This window comes from Bubalus bubalis, chromosome 1 (genome assembly GCF_019923935.1).
Source record: "Bubalus bubalis isolate 160015118507 breed Murrah chromosome 1, NDDB_SH_1, whole genome shotgun sequence".
NCBI classification, from domain to species: Eukaryota; Metazoa; Chordata; class Mammalia; order Artiodactyla; family Bovidae; genus Bubalus; species Bubalus bubalis.
This window is the reverse complement of record NC_059157.1, coordinates 45,609,461-45,619,736: the sequence shown is the minus strand read 5'-3', so window position 1 is coordinate 45,619,736 and position 10,276 is coordinate 45,609,461. Positions and strand designations below refer to the sequence as shown.

Genomic DNA, 10,276 nt, shown 5'->3' with positions numbered 1-10,276 from the left:
AAGATTATATGGTATTAGTATTTTTAGTATTCTGAAGATTGTATGATTCATTTCTTCTGAAGACATAGTTTTTCTTACAGAAGAATATTCAGTTATTTCATGATGGCATTTGCACCTCCAAAAAACACAAATGGTCCCAAAATGCAGACAAAGATGAGTACCTGGACACCCCTAAACCATCAGCTTTTGAATGACCGGGTGAGTAATAAGAACTATTGTATTAGTTGAAATCATACTTTGAAGGGAAAAAAAGCATTAAAATTTTGGTAATCAAAACATCAACAGGAATTGCTTAGGATTGTATAGTGGATAAAAAAAAAAAAACAAAATGAAGGATTTCTTCAAACATTTTAATTGAAAAAAACTGAAATACATTTAGAACAAAAATAAAGAAAACTTTAATTGCGCCCCAGTTACATTGCCAGAGGTGGCAAGAGATACAAAGTTCCTGCTTGGAAAGAAAGATCTTAGGGACTTCCCTGGTGGTCCAGTGGCTAAGACTCTTTGCTCCCAGGGCTGGGGCCCAGGTTCTATCACTGGCCAGGAAATTCAGTCCCACATACTGCAACTAAAGACCCTGTGTGCTGCAACTAAGACCCAGCACAGCCAAATAAATTAATAAACATTTTTTAAAGATTTAGATAAGAAAGCTGTGGTACATATACACAATGGAGTATTACTCAGCCATTAAAAAGAATACATTTGAATCAGTTCTAATGAGGTGGATGAAACTGGAGCCTATTATACAGAGTGAAGTAAGCCAGAAAGAAAAACACCAATACAGTATACTAATGCATATATATGGAATTTAGAAAGATGGTAACAATAACCCTGTGTACGAGACAGCAAAAGAGACACTGATGTATAGAACAGTCTTATGGACTCTGTGAGAGAGGGAGAGGGTGGGAAGATTTGGGAGAATGGCATTGAAACATGTAAAATATCATGTATGAAACGAGTTGCCAGCCCAGGTTCGATGCACGATGCTGGATGCTTGGGGCTGGTGCACTGGGATGACCCAGAGGGATGGAATGGGGAGGGAGGAGGGAGGAGGGTTCGGGATGGGGAACACATGTATACCTGTGGCGGATTCATTTTGATATTTGGCAAAACTAATACAATTATGTAAAGTTTAAAAAAAAAAAAAGATTTAGGAGATGAGAAGGAGGAGTGTCTACCAGCTCCCCTTCACCTCCATATCCAACTGGTTTTCAGGTTCTGTGAGTCTTCCTCCGAGGTCTCTTCATCCAGACCCCTTTTCTCCTTTGACTTGTGCACATCCAGCTCCACGTTCTCAGTTCACACACTCACCCCCCTTTGCCTGGCACATTGCAGTAACCCCTCAGCTGGTTTCACTGTCTCTAATCCATCCTCTATTCTGGTCCCAGAATGATCTTTCTAAAATACCAAACTAATCCTATGAAGCAAGAGATAACAGACTGTTCCAAAGAATAAATTCCACCCTACCCACCATGCATAGCACTGAGGACCCCTTCATGTGTGTTAGTCACCGAGTCATGTGCGACTCTTGGAGACCCCATGGACTATAGCTGGCCAGGCTCCTCTGTCTGTGGGATTCTCCAGGCAAGAATACTGGAGTAGGTTGCCATGACCTCCTCCAAGGGATCTTCATGACCCACGGATCGAACCCAGTGTCCTTTATATCACCTGCATTAGCAAGTGAGTTTTCTTTTTTTAATTTATTTGGTTGCAATTTTGTTGAAGCATGTGAACCCTTAGTTGAAGCATGTGGGATCTAGTTCCCTGACCAGAAATCAAACCCAGGCCCCCTGCATTGGGAGCATGGAGTCTTAGCCCCTGGACCACCAGGGAAGTCCCAGCAGGTGAGTTCTTCAACACTGGCTCCACCTGGGAAGCCTGAAGAGCTTTTGTCAAATTTTATGAGAATTTCTAGGGAATTCCCTGGTGGCCCAGTGGCTCAGTCTGTGCTCCCAATGCAGGGGGCTGGGTTCCATCTGCGTTCAGGAAACTAGATCCCACATGCCGCAAGAGTTTGCATGCTGCAGCTAAAGAACCCACATGGCACAACTAAGACCCAGTGCAGTCAAATAAATAAAAATGTTTAAAAATTTCATGATTATTTCTAGATGAGCAATGATAAGAGAAATAACAATTTCTATTAGAAATGATATTTATTTTGTTGTTCAGAACTCCCATTTTATCACCCCCCCCCCCCACCATTTTTAGTTTGGTTTAGTTAGGTTCTAGTTTGGAGTAAAACTATTTTCAAAAATCTTAGCCTGCCATATGTAAAATAGATAGGCAATGGGAATTTGCTGCATGGCTCAGGAAACTCACACAGGGGCACTGTATCAACCTAGAGGGGTGGGGTGGGGAGAGAGAGGGGCTGCCAAGTCACTTCAGTCGTGTCCGACTCTGCGACCCCATAGACGGCAGCCCAACAGGCTCCCCCATCCCTGGGATTCTCCAGGCAAGAACACTGGAGTGGGTTGCCATTTCCTTCTCCAATGCATGAAAGTGAAAAGTGAAAGTGAAGTCGCTCAGTCAGTGTTCGACTCTTTGCGACCCCATGGACTGCAGCCTACCAGGCTCCTCCGTCCATGGGATTCTCCAGGCAAGAGTACTGGAGTGGGGTGCCATCGCCTTCTCCGAGAGAGAGGGGAGGGAGGTTCAAAAGGGAGGGGATATATGCATACCTATGGCTAATTCATGTTGAAGTTTGATAGAAAACAACAAAATTCTGTCAAGCAAAATCCTTCAATAAAAAAATAATTAAAATTAAAAAACTGTCAAATCACTATGTTGTACACCTGAAACTAACATTATATTGTATGTCAATTATAATTCAATAAAAATTAAATATAATACAAATTAAAAAAATCTTGGCCCGTGTATATACCCATATGTATGTGAATGAATGTATCAGTACTTAAGACACACACATGGAATTTGCATATGTATACAGCAAACTGATAATAGTGTGTGCACAAGTGCTCAGTCTTGTCTGACTCTTTGCAACTCCACAGACTGTAGGCCTCCAGGCTCCTCTGTCCGTGGAATTTTCCAGGCAAGAATATTAGAGTGGGTCGCCATGCCCTCCTCCAGGGAATCTTCCCATCCCAGGGATTAAACCCACGTCTCTTTATGTCTCCTGCATCGGCAGGTGGGTTCTTTACCGGTTGAGCCACCAGAGAAGCCCAACTATCAATAGTGGTTTCCCCTAAAAAGTTGGACAACATGGAAGAGTGGGAGGGAAGTCTGTTGGAAGAGAGAGTTTTTGTTTTTTACCGTATACAGTGCAATGATTTTTAACAATTTAAAAAACAAATATAAGTAAAAGCGAGCAAAGAACAGTAATGCTGAGAATTAAAAAACACGGGTTCCAGATCAGCTATACTAAATAATCTCCTGCTTGACTTCAGCGAGTCTCTTATGCCTCTGATCTTTACTACCTGCCTTTGGAAATTGAGTGGCTTGGATCAGATGACCTCAAAGGCCCCTTCCAGGTCTAACATTCTGACACTGTGAAAGGGGTTAAAAATAGATACCTAAGTTTACAGCTGGGCAGACCGTGTCCATACGATAACTTCAAGGGCTTTTCTACACTTCTACAACAGGGCATTTGCCAGTGATCAGCGTAATTTTGAGGTCCTCTTTTTCTGTTTTGGCCACACTGCACAGCATATGGGATTTTAGTTTGCTGGCCAGGGATAGAACCCAGGCACCCTGCATTGCACGCGTGGAGTCTTAAACATTGTACCACTAGGGAAGTCCCTGGTTTTTGTTTTAATTTTGCCTTTTTTCTATTCTATAGTGAAATGAAAAATATGAAACTGTTTCAGTCTAAAATAAACCTCATAGGAGTTTAACTTCACAAGAGGCTTTAAGCAGAGGGATTGAATTCAAATGTAGATGCCAAAATTATAGCATCCTCATATTACAAGATAATTCAGACCTTGTGAAAACGTTGAGAGGAGGAATGTTTTATAAGTATGTATTTCTTTGCTGTCTAGTGTAGGTTTTTTTTTTCCATCTAGTGTTTTAATTGAAAGTGATCAACATTTCTTTTTTTTTTTTTTAATATGGTTCACACATGTAGTACAGTACACATGTAGTTATAAAGGGTGTTCTGAGCAAAAGCACCTAACCACCATCCATCGGTCATAATTTGGGAGCCCCAAAATGTCTGATGCCTCCATGGGAATGATGTCATATGCTGAAATATGCAACCACAGTGTCAACAGACTAAAATAACAACCATGGGATTTTGACTTAACAGCAGGCTCTGAATAAACTGTGATGTGAGTAAACTGTGATGTAAACCAACTGCAACATTCTTCAAGGAAAGACGATTCTCTCTAATGTTTTCCACTTGAAGTGATACTGTTTCCGGGCTCTTTTTTTATTTTAATTGAAGTATGGCTGATTTACAATGTTGTGTTAGTTTCAAGTGTACAGCAAAGGGATTCAATTATACATATCTATTCTTTTTCAGATTCTTTCCCTTATGGGTGATTACACAATATTGAGTAGTGTATGTACTATAAGTAGGTCCTTGTTGGTTATTTATTTTATATATAACAGTTTGTATATGTTAATCCCAAACTCCCAATTTATCCTTCCAACCCTCTTCCAGCTTTTTAAGATCAAAAATCTGATTGCAAAGCCTTGGAATGAAGACTTGCTCCCAACCAGAGACTCTAAGATTCTGAGTCTGCCTGAGGGCCTGACAGTTAAATAATTTGTTCCAAATTATACTTCTTGTCAAGGGTAGAGTCAGAACCAGATCTGAGTTTGTCTAGTGTTTCTCTTTCTGCCCATCATGCCTATCAGTTCCTACCTGACTCTAATCGCCTTTTGATGAAGAACTGGATTTGCTTGGACTCTGCTTAGACTTGGTCATTGGCCCTCTAAAGACCCTATCTCCTACCCTCTTTATTTGATTTTATTATCAATGACTGACTTTATTTATTATTTATTTATTTAAATATTTATTTTATTTATTTGTTTGACTGCACTGGCTCTTCATGATGGCATGCAGGATCTCTAGATGCGGCGTGTGGAATCTTTTTAGTTGCAGCAAGTGGAATCTAGTTCCCTGACCAGAGATGGAACTCGGGCCCCTACATAGGGAGTTTGGAGTCTTAGCCACTAGACCACCAGGGAAGTCCCCCTGCCAACTTCTTGCTGACTCTCCACACCCCTTCAAGTCGGTGCCCCTTTCTTTCTGATGCCTTCTGTTGTCATTGGACACCATGATGGTCCTCCCAACCTCCTTTTGAAAGGAGGTTGTCATCCTGGGACCTAATTGTTTTTTTTTCCCACTGTCAGGTCAAATCATGGGCAGCAATTCATTGAGAATGTAGGGCTTGAGGTCAGAATAGGGAAGATCAAGGTTGGGGGTCAGAATAGAAAAACCATGGTTCTAGCAGGGTTTCCTAGGTGTTAGTGATAAAGAATCTGCCTGTCAATGCAGGACATGCAAGAGATGTGGGTTTGATCCCTGGGTCAGGGAGATTCCCCTAGAGTGGGAAATGGCAACCCAGTCCAGTATTCTTGCCTGGAAAATCCCATGGACAGAGGAGCCTGGCAGGCTACAGTCCATGGGGTCTCCAAGACTTGGACATGACTAAGCACAAGAGATGGGAATACCAGACCACCTGATCTGCCTCTTGAGAAATTTGTATGAAGGCCAGGAAGCAACAGTTAGAACTGGACATGGAACAACAGACTGGTTCCAAATAGGAAAAGGAGTTCGTCAAGGCTGTATATTGTCACCCTGTTTGTTTAACTTCTGTGCAGAGTACATCATGAGAAACGCTGGACTGGAAGAAACACAAGCTGCAATCAAGATTGCCAGGAGAAATATCAATAACCTCAGATATGCAGATAACACCACCCTTATGGCAGAAAGTGAAGAGGAACTAAAAAGCCTCTTGATGAAAGTGAAAAGGAGAGTGAAAAAGTTGGCTTAAAGCTCAGCATTCAGAAAATGAAGATCATGGCATCCGGTCCCATCACTTCATGGGAAATAGATGGGGAAACAGTGGAAACAGTATCAGACTTTATTTTTCTGGGCTCCAAAATCACTGCAGATGATGACTGCAACCATGAATTTAAAAGACGCTTACTCCTTGGAAGGAAAGTTATGACCAACCTAGATAGCATATTCAAAAGCAGAGACATTACTTTGCCAACAAAGGTTTGTCTAGTCAAGGCTATGGTTTTTCCTGTGGTAATGTATGGATGTGAGAGTTGGACTGTGAAAAAGGCTGAGCGCCGAAGAATTGATGCTTTTGAACTGTGGTGTTGGAGAAGGCTCTTGAGAGTCCCTTGGACTACAAGGAGATCCAACCAGTCCATTCTGAAGGAGATCAGCCCTGGGATTTCTTTGGAGGGAATGATGCTAAAGCTGAAACTCCAGTACTTTGGCCACCTCATGCGAAGAATTGACTCACTGGAAAGGACTCTGATCCTGGGAGGAATTGGGGGCAAGAGGAGAAGGGGATGACAGAGGATGAGATGGCTGGATGGCATCACTGACTTGATGGACGTGAGTCTCAGTGAACTCTGGGAGTTGGTGATGAACAGGGAGGCCTGGCGTGCTGTGATTCATGGGGTCGCAAAGAGTCGGACACAACTGGGTGAATGATCTGATCTGATCTGAAGCACACTTGCACCACATGGCTTTTTAGTGAGGAACCAAGTATATTATTCAGCTGAACATACAGTCTGGAACCAGTGATTTTTCTTTAAAATCTATAAAGGTAACCCTTTGGGCCTCTGCTTATCCTCTCTAAAACAGAAAAAGTGAACCAAAAGATCCTAAGATTCCTTTTAGCCCTAAAATTCTATGACATCTGAATCTCTTGTTGTTGTTCAGTCAGCAGGTGTTTTGTTGAGAGCTTCCCCTGGAACCTGTGGATCATATAAGGGAAAGTAGGTGTAATCTACCTGGGAAGAGAAAATGAACAGAATCATCTGGTGGGCAATAGCGAATCCTAGAAAGGCCAGGTGGAGCATGGGCTGCAAGTGGAGGAGGAGTTGAGAAGAGTGAGACCAGTGGGTGCCAGAAAATTGCTGGTGCCCGAGACTTAGGAGGGGAATTAGATGCTTGATAGGACTTTGTTAGACACAAGAGAAGGGTTCAGGAAATGTGTGAATCCTGATTTTTCTCTTTTTTTTTGTTGTTATTCTTTATTTTTTCTTGGCTGCACTGAGTCTTCATTGGTGCACGAGGGCTTTCTCTAGTTGCAGCGAGTGGAGGCTACTCTCTAGCTGCAGTACGTGGACTCTAGGCCGTGCAGGATCAATAGTTGTGGATCACTGGCTTAGCTGCGCCGAGGCATGTGGAATCTCCCCGACCAGGAATGGAACCTGTATGCCCTGCATTGGCAGGCAGATTCTTAACCCCTGGACCACCACGAAAGCCCTGAATCCTGATTTTTCAGTCTTCTGAAAAATTCTATAGGTTTTAAAATTTTATTTTATAGGCTCTCTTCTATTTTCCTTTTCTTTGTTTGCTTGTTTTGACCACTTCATTGGCCTGTGGGACCTTAATTGCCCAACCAGGGATTGAACCTTTGCTTTCTGCAGCAGAAACACAGAGTCTTAACCACTGGACCACCCGGGAAATCCCCTCTACTATCTCTATTATCTAGAAATTCTGAGATCATCTGTCACTGTTATTTGAGGGTCCTAGTAGCCCAAGGGGCAGTTAATTAGGAGGGAGGAGAAAATGGTATTCTTGTTCTTTTTCTCTAAAGTATAAAAAGTGTCTACCTGTGATATATGATATTCCCTGGTTAGTAGCAAAGATGGCATTTTCGGCCTTGAGGTTGTTGTTGAATCAATTATTTCAGTCTCCATTTTGCCTGCCCTTTGAAAGAAGAATTTGAGAGTCTAAAAAAAGAAAGGAAAACAGATCTGTTGGAAGCATGAAACCAGCTCCTCATCCTCCTCCACAAAAGCGAAGAAATAGCCCTGAGCTAGTTTCTAAATAGGAATAGTGCAAGAGAATTTAGAAAGTGCCAGGAGGAAGGGAAAACATGGAGCCCGATTTTGAAAGCCCACAGAGCACAGGGTGGGCGCCAGAGAGACAGTCACACCTGTTACCTGCTGTCTCTTGCTTCCTGGCTCCAGCTTGCCCTCCTCTGCCAAACCTTCTTGCTCGAGTTGTCCCTTCCTCACCCATTCAGATAGATACACATGTGACTGAAGCTCAGGAAAACACCTCTCCACTAATACGTAAATACACTCACATGGTAGCGATACATCCAAAGGATATTCATTTGTCACAAGCATATTCATTCCTTCCAGCAAGCTTGAGCACCTGTAATATGCCACATACAGCACTCTGCAGTGGAGAAGTCAAGGTGAATAAGACATAGTTTCTGTCCTCAATGGTATATAACAACAAACCTATACACTGAGCTATAAGCCCAGAGGTGCACATATGCAAACATATATGTAACGTACACCCACTGGTATGTGAACTCATGAAATAAAAAAAACAGAGCTACTCACTCATAAATTTCACAAGTTCTAATACTAGTCATGCTGAAATATTTGGAGGGAGGTTGTCCGTTTTCCAATTTTTCCTTTGTCAGTTTTGTCATTGCCTTTCATATTCCAAAAATGATTTCACTTTATAGTTCCATTCTTTTCTTATTTCTTGCCTTTAAAAAATTATTTATTCTCTAAGATGAATTGTCTCACATGGAGAAACTGAGAAAAAGGAAAGTTTGCCCAAGTTATAAATAAAGTTACCCTTTCAGGTACAAAATCTGTCTCTTTATACTCAGTTGATAAAATGGAAAAGACTGGCAATATTTAGTGATTGATCCTTTAATGATGTCTTTTTAAAAATTCATTTATTTTATTTTTGACTGTGCTGGGTTTTCATTGCTGTGCATGGGCTTTCTTTAGTTTTGGCAAGCAGGGGCCACTCTGGCTGCAGTGAGCAGGCTTCTCATTATGGTGGCTTCTCTTGTTGGGGAGCAGGGGCTCTAGGGCATGCAGGCTTCAGTTCTCGTAGCACTTGTGCTCAGTTGCACCTAGGCATGTGGAATCTTTTGGAACAAAGGATTGAGCCAATGTCCCCTGCATTGGCAGGCAGATATTTAACCACTGGACCATCAGGGAAGTCCTAATGATGTCTTTTTAATGGGTATTTTGAACCACAAAATATGAAATCATTCCATCTTTATTTTTTTAATTGTAGGTATTTGAAGAAAGAAGAGCTCTGCTTGGAAAATGGGTACCTATTTAAAGTATACTTGATTCTAAGTCAGAAAGAGAAAGACAAACACCATATGAATATCACTTATATGTGGAATCTAAACTGTGGCACCAATGAACCTACCCTCAAAACAGAAACAGACTCACAGACGTAGAGATCAGACTTGTGGTTGCCAAGTGGGAGGAGAGGAGGGAGCAGGACAGACCGGGAGTTTGGGGTTGGTAGATGCAAGCTATTACATTTAGAATGGCTAAGCAACAAGGTCCTACTGTATAGCACAGGGAACTATATCTAGTATCCTGGAATAAACCATAATGAAAAAGAACATAACAAAGGAATGTATATAAATCTATATATCCATATGTAAGTTACTTTCACACTTCCTCAAAGGAAACACAGTCTCAATGACCATTGTCCATGATCAAAGTACAGTAAGTCCGCTCTGTATGAATGAGTTCTGTTCCAAAAGCGAATTCATAGGTCCAATTTGATCGTAAATCCAACACAGTCAGCCTCGGTACCCAACTAACACAACTGGCTACACCCCGCTGTTTGTAAGCTTGCTTCCAGACATCCTGGGCTTGAAATTAAAAAACTGCTCTGCTGTACTGTAAAGTACACAAAAGCACAGCCACCTGTAGTGGATGGACACACATGACCGTGCACGCCAGACGCATGAACTAATGTGATTGGACATGCGAACACACATTCGCATCTTTGAAAGTTCGAAACTCAAATGTTTGTATGAGGGGACTTACTCTATTCCTCTCTGGCTAATGTGTATTACTCATCAAATTCCTCTACAGTTCTCATTGAGAGTCTCTTCCACCCAAGAGAACTGGAAACATGGTCATACAAAAATGTGTACACTAATGTTCACAGTGGCATTATTCATAATTGTCAAAAATGTAAACACCCAAACGTCCATTTGGTGAGAAATGGATAAACAAAATGGGGTCTAGCCAAACAATGGAACAGTGTTCAGCCTGAAAATGAAAGGCAGTTCTGTTTCAAGCTACTCATGAATGAACTTTGAAGATATTGTGCTACGTG

At 41.8% G+C, this 10,276-nt stretch overlaps 1 protein-coding gene and 1 pseudogene across 1 annotated transcript in view; both read left to right on the top strand.

Annotated features, from left to right (window-relative positions):
* Nucleotides 1-10,276, top strand: part of LOC123465559 (liprin-alpha-1-like) — a gene marked incomplete in the record, with an annotated part of 992,590 nt that overhangs the window by 208,302 nt on the left and 774,012 nt on the right.
* The window catches only part of LOC102395906, a 29,575-nt pseudogene continuing 19,320 nt past the window's right edge, over nucleotides 22-10,276 (top strand).